Source organism: Conger conger, chromosome 7, assembly GCF_963514075.1.
Source record: "Conger conger chromosome 7, fConCon1.1, whole genome shotgun sequence".
Classification (NCBI taxonomy): domain Eukaryota; kingdom Metazoa; phylum Chordata; class Actinopteri; order Anguilliformes; family Congridae; genus Conger; species Conger conger.
Genome location: NC_083766.1, coordinates 63,653,125 through 63,659,926, shown reverse-complemented (window position 1 = coordinate 63,659,926; position 6,802 = coordinate 63,653,125). Strand labels below are relative to the sequence as shown.

At 44.2% G+C, this 6,802-nt stretch overlaps 1 protein-coding gene across 1 annotated transcript in view; it reads right to left on the bottom strand.

Moving 5' to 3' along the window:
- per1a (period circadian clock 1a) overlaps positions 1 to 4,092 on the bottom strand; it is a 23,508-nt gene extending 19,416 nt beyond the window's left edge. The window contains 1 exon segment of the mRNA XM_061247642.1: positions 3,926 to 4,092. The gene's annotated coding sequence lies outside the window, so the exon portion shown is untranslated.
- Positions 4,093 to 6,802: the final 2,710 nt, after the last annotated feature.

Sequence of the window (6,802 nt, the reverse complement as noted above, 5' to 3'; positions counted from 1 at the left end):
AAACAGGAGAGCGCGAGAAACGCACGCAAAACGGGGCGCGCCTCCCAGCGCAGGTTCAGAAGCGCGCTCCCGACCCGTCTGCTCTCGCCCGTCGCTTTGTCCGTTCATTACATAATGGCTCGGGCCAAGAGTGAGATGCTATTGGCCAGTCAGCCTCGGAGCGCCCTCCCCTCCCAATCCCAGCACATGTTTTCAGCAGTGGCTTTGGTGAGCACAGGCGCCCCACCGATTGGCTGAACGCTTCGACCAATAAGGAGACTGAGATTTTGGTATTATTTATTTTTTTCCCCGTTAAGAGTGATTATCTTCGTTTAAAAAAAAAATCTACCACTGGGTGCATTGGCCATTCTATTGCAGACATGATGGAGGAGGAAATACGTTTGTCTGAAACCGTTTGTCACGAATAACTTTTGAAATGCGTAGTCCTTTCACGCGGCCTGTGTGCGTCACGGTGTCACGGGGCAGCGCCAGGCCGCTCTGCCGCCGTTACCTCACCCCGCCACCGGCCGCTACCCTGCCATCCTGCTTCAACGGAAGTGGTCCTCTCCGTTTGCGTCGTGTTACACGCCCTATTGCGACCTTTCCAGCAGTTACAATCCATCCGTTGCTCTCCGCTTTCACTGCCACCTGCAAATAACACGCAGCCGCCCACGTGCCCTTATTTTACCGGACGACCACATTAAATAAAGACCAAGTATATCTCTCTTTAGAATATGAATTTGCCTCTTTGTAAACATGCCACGTCGCAACACTAAGCGAAAATTCACCAGTAATACCATGAAAAACATTGTCACGTCGGCAATACCGAAGTTTCTGCAGCTGTGCCATTTCCAGAAAATCATCCAATTTTATAATTAAACACACGACCCTTTCTCGCAGTCCATCAGCGCTCAAAGCAGAACTTTCCCTCTAATTGTCTTTTCCCGTCTGACTGGTCCTGCGCCTCCGTGTGGACATCATCGGTCACGGCATGCGCAACAGTCCGCTCGCGCAAGTCTAGTCCTTAACAATACGCAATTTCTTTAAGGAGTCTAAAATTGAGTTTTAAGACGTAGGCTACTAAATGGGTTTGGGGAAACAGTCACAAGGCGAGCACAGCAATGATGTAGATACATGTGTGAAGTACGTAGCTGAAGGTTATGTCATGCCGTTTAATCCTATTTATACTTACAAAACGCCTTAATTTAATATGTACAAAGATTGCCAATTGACATGTCTCGTCCTGCTTCTTTATTGAACTGATCAGCCATTTTGACTGATTTATGTGTTAGTCTGATTCATTTTCACATTTAACAGATCTTAACACTAATATATACGTCATAGAGGGGACTAGTCATATTAACGGTTCCTTCTAGCTAATGTCGTCATGTGACTACGCAGTTAATGCCATTGATTGACAGATGGGATAAGTGAATTATTTGATTATTGGATGTGTCGTTTTAACCTGGTAAATTCGGACATGTTCGTAGCATGTAAGAGGTTATGACATGGCATTCAAGGCACAGTTTGCCTTAATCATGCAATTATTTGTAATTTATTTGCACTGTTAGTGTTTGCCTATTGCCTTTTGTAGTTTACATAAATCTCAAAGGGCAATAACTCCAAATTATCCTGCACGGGAATATTATGCAAAGGTAATATGTGTATATATCATGAGAAAAAAAAATCCATCAGAATGCAATAAGACTGCAGTGAAGGAAATCTTTTTTTATTATATTTTTTGGTATTTGTTTATAATCATTAAGAAACATTAGAAAATGAATCTGTTTATATGGACAGCCACTGTATTACATCACTGAAGTTGAAGTGTATTTTTTAGACATAAAGTGGCTTAGAAATAGTGTTTATAACCCTGATAATAAAACTGTCAGATGATCAGGATGATCAAATATCCAAAATATCCTTCAAACAGAAACCTGTCAAAGACATACACTGAAAATTAAATTACTCCTTTTAAACTCCAGAAAGTGAAGTATCCCTTTAAAGAGTCGATCTGATGGATTATTTTTGAAGATAAAAAAATAAAGAACATGATGTAATCTGATAAATCAGCTGCTGGAAAGGAACTCTGAAAGCAAACGTGAGTGACCTGCACGCACCAGCCGTTTCCCCCGAACTGAAAGACTAAGGATCGGCTCTGTAAACAAGTCTCTCAGTTTGACCTCGCTGGTCAGAGACAAAATCCCAGACAGGAAACACAACTGTGAGACCCTGTTCATTCTGTTCACCAGCCTCCCTGTTTCAACCCCACAGCTGCACAGTAACCATGGCGATATATCAGGTCATACTTAGTTTGTGTGTTTGTGGACCAAACAGGACCAAACAGGACCAAACAGGACCAAACAGGACCAAACAGGACCAGTAAGTCCAGAGGCCCAGCCCTGGGTTTGACCTCTTAAGCAGTCCTGTGTTTTATGGTTGTGATGCTGGATTCCAACACAGTGCCAAGATGCAAAAGAACATCTAATCTCACTCTGCAGTCACGTGACTTACACTCTGCAGTCACATGACTTAAGCTGCAGGACTGGGAGTTCAGCACTCTGTGTTCAGCACTCTGTGTTCAGCACTCTGTGTTCTGAAGGACGGACCCATGTAAAACGGATCTCTCATTTAAGAATTTGCTTCAGGATGAGAACACTATAGTGATGAAATCCATCACTGAAACATTTGAGCAAACTACTAAGTAAAAGCCATCATATGCAAAAGCAAGTATTAATAGTATATCCTATTAAAGAATGAGGCAACTAAGTGCAGTCATTTATTATTATTAGAAAGAATATTGTTGCTGTTATCGTAAAATAATAAATCATACTAATAATTATTAGCCATAGCAGTGGTAGGAATAGAAGTAATACTAGTAGTAGAGCAGTAGTATTATTATGTATATTGCGGTATTAGTGGCAGCGGCCAGCTCCGTCTCCGCAGTGGAGCCGCTACATACAGGCGCCTGATAAAGGCTTTGTACCCAGAGGACAACTTTTGAATAAACGCCCCAAGGACAAGACAATAATTCAAAACTGGCGGATATGAAGGGGGACCTGAATAGTTTTTGGATCCGCCTTTTGGAGCTGCTATTTTCTTTTCCTCTGGTGTACCCGCCACGCGCAGGTGCTCAGCGTAGCTTGTGTACAGATCACAGATTTGAGGTTCAGATTGGCGAATACAACACACGGCATGACAAATACAACACACGACACGGCATACAAGTCATTGTTTCCTAATAAAAGTAGATTTTATACGTACAGATAGTTTTTTTATCTCGTGCCTGTCCTGTCACTGTACAAATGCGAAACGCGTTTTTACCCCATGCAATTGGAATTCCACCGCCTGTTCGGAAATAAAACACCAGCGGCGCTGTGGTTCCGGGACATTTCTGAGACAGCTGTATTTTAAGATTGTCCCTTTAAAGGTAAAAAAAAATGTCTCGCAGTTAACATTGTATGTTGCCACAAATGCAAGTTACCACTACCACCCTAAAATGCAAATCAAGTTCCCCCCCGCCCCATACGCTACCTACCACTGGCGTCAACAATCAGGTCCACATATATACACGTTGACTGCCTGTTCAGGTTCCTGCATTAGCTTTAACGCACGTGATCAGGGAAGTGGCGAACCCAATAAAACAGCAATAAGGTACAGGAAGGCCTCATCTTTAATCTCAACGCCAGCACAGTGCGCGTGAACGGACACGAACAACCGTGAAGATGCGCAGTCGCAGATTAATACATTAACACATTCCCTTCGATAAAGATTCAGGTTTTTGTATCTTTAAACGCCATGAATAAAATTATAACAGCCAGTCCGTTAAAAACAATGTAAAATAATTAATTCCAACATGGCGATGTAGCTTATAGCCAAGTCCACCAAACGCCCAACTCAGTTATTTGTGCTAAACGAAATAAGAACAATTTCAAATGCCTCTTACCTTTTCAATCGCAGGTTTTGACCAGCAAGTGTAGTGTCCAAATGTATCAAGAACGGCACTCAAATAGGTAAATAAAACAATGAGTTCTGTATAAATTCTGGAAGCGCGAATGTAAACAGACTTGCTGTTCTTGCTCGTCGTGCTTTCTGCGCGTCGTGAGAGCCACATTTCCCTACACACACCACTCTACACGCAGAGCTCCACGTGCCTGGGCGCTTCGGCCCTCCTCTGGCCCGCAGCCATTGGTTAATCTCCGGCTCTGACTCCGCCCAACCAGTATAACCCCGCCCACACAACACCTCCACAGGGCTGGGGTGGGCGGGGCTCCCCGCACGGGTCCGGGCCGTCACGTTGCCGCTTGCATGCTCTGGTGTGCTCAGACTCAGAATGGAACATCGAGACCTAGTTTCACACTGGGACAGGGCAGGATCTGCCCCGCCCTGCCGAGAATAGCCGCGCATCAGCAATGTTGACATTCCTGCCTGTTAGAGTAAGTGCCGGAGGATTCCTGTGTGTGGCGCTAATTATCACGGCTGTTATTAATTTCACTGCATGCAAATTTAAAAAACATATCTGCAGATCAGGTGCCGAGGATGACTGCAGTTTATTTTTCCACACAATAAGTCACGACTCGTTTGTGGCTCATACAGTCTGTCCACAGGACCATCCAAAGTTCTGTGATACACGCTGCGTGTGCACGCTGCGTGTGCACACACACGGATGTTCCCAGGAACGCCGTCCTGCTCCTCGGGTATTTATAACAATAACATCCAGGCTTAACAGGCGACACGGGCTGCTTCCCATTATCCTTCATTCCTTTACTCCACTCCCCCACGACCACTCCTCCACTCCAGCAGAACAACATGGAGCAAATAAGTGAACGAGGGGGAGTGAAAGGGGACAAGCTTTTTAGCTACGCCGTCATCAAAGTCGACGCCCTGTGTTGAAGAAATAGCTCTATCATAAATTAGAAAGTATTAGAATTCATACATTCTGTAAATTCTAAGCGCAAGTTTAAAAGTTCTGTGTCTCTGTAAAACAACACAAACCTGACATGGCGGTTCGCCTCGAGACACAAATGTATATGTAAATAGCAACATTGGATCAAAGTAAAAATCTATATAAACTATTTACTGTACTCCCAGAATCCCAATGTGTTCTTGCCTATTTTCAGTTGCGTCTCACATACGCTAATTTAGAAACATTTCTGTAGATTAGCGAAACGTTGCCTAGCCTATATGGCGCTTCATATGTGAGTTAAGCCTATCGTTTTCCAATGTTCAGTGTTCACATTGAAAAACAATTATTTCGCACTGTAACATATTTATCGGTAATAAATCTGTCATTTGGAAACAGTTGAATTAATAAATTCATATATGCATGTTTACGTAGGCTACTGATATAATGGTAGCTGCATGCTTTTTTAAAGTGATGCTGGTTATATATATATATCATTCCAGGTAGGATGTTATGCGTGATAATAACGACACACGAATTTGAACATTGGGACAGTGGAGGGAGTCCACAAAGATCGGTCTCCAGCGCACGGACTGAGGGGGTGGTAGTGCAGCTGAGGGCTATGCACTTTCCGGCGAATGTGACGCGCCCATGCTCGGTTCCACGTGCGGCTGCGGGGACCAGCAGAGTGACGTCGCGCGCGGTCTCTGCCCACCCGCCACGGTCACGCGGCTCGAGGAGTGGTGGCTCTGCCGTGCGATCCGCGACTGCGCAAAATGAGACCGACCTGCTGCAGCGAACATGCAGCGCTTCATACCGCTGCTCTCGATGCTAAGCAGACCTAGCACCTGTTCCACACATTACTGAGTTCGCCGGGTAACTGCGCTGAGAAAAACCCAGGACAGCTCTTTTTAGTACCGTCCATGTTCAAGATTTCGGGAGAGTTTTGGGTTCAGTGTAGTTATACAGGCAACTCAGTCATCCAGAGGCCCCTAGATGGCCTTTGACAGATGTTGGGTCATTCAGGATTTACAGTACATGCAGGGAAGGATTTCCCCCTAACCCCACACATGCACCATAATATGCAATCACCCCAACTACTGTCATCCTTTTTACCATTTAAAAATATATATATTAACCTTTAATTATACAGGGTAGGTGTCAGGTTTCAGGTCTGTCTTGCCATGTTTTATGTTTATTCATGTTGTCTTAGTCACGTAGTGTCTTATCATGTATTATGTTAGTCTAGTTTCGTCATGTTGTTTAGTTATCTTTCGTTACGATTTATTTTCTTGTCATGTCTAGTTATGTTTCGTACGATTATATTACGTTGTTATGTTGAGTGGTTATCGTCTTAGTTTCGCTTTGTGTTATGTTTTGATTTATGTTTATTGTTACGTTAACTGGTCGTTGTTTATGCATACACTTTTACATGTCTTTCCGCAAACCTTGCGTTCCGCCTTTTCTCTCTGTCTGCCTCTAGTTTGCTACGCAACTCTTGAGCATTATTTACTGTTTTGATTACACGGTACGATCCAAGCCTGTTACCGACCATTGTTTATTGATTTCTGTTTTGTTGACCACTGTTTGTTTTTGACCACGTCCTCGCCTACCGTTTTGTGCTTTTGCTTCGCTGATTGTTTCATGGTTTCGATTCCCGCTTCGCCCACGATTACGCCTCTGCCTGCCGTCCGCCTGTTCATCTGCCCCGCTGACAGCTCTCCTGCTACCGGACCTCCCTGCACGTCTACCGGCTACGAGTTTGCCTCTTCCCTCGGCACCGTGCTTTTTGTTTGTTTACTATTTGTTTGGCTGGATCTACGTGTATGGACTTTGCTTGTTTTGACTACGCTCCTGGGATTCGTCCCGAATAAAGCCCTGAGGGGTCTTTATATTACTATTGTTTCTGAGTCGTGCATT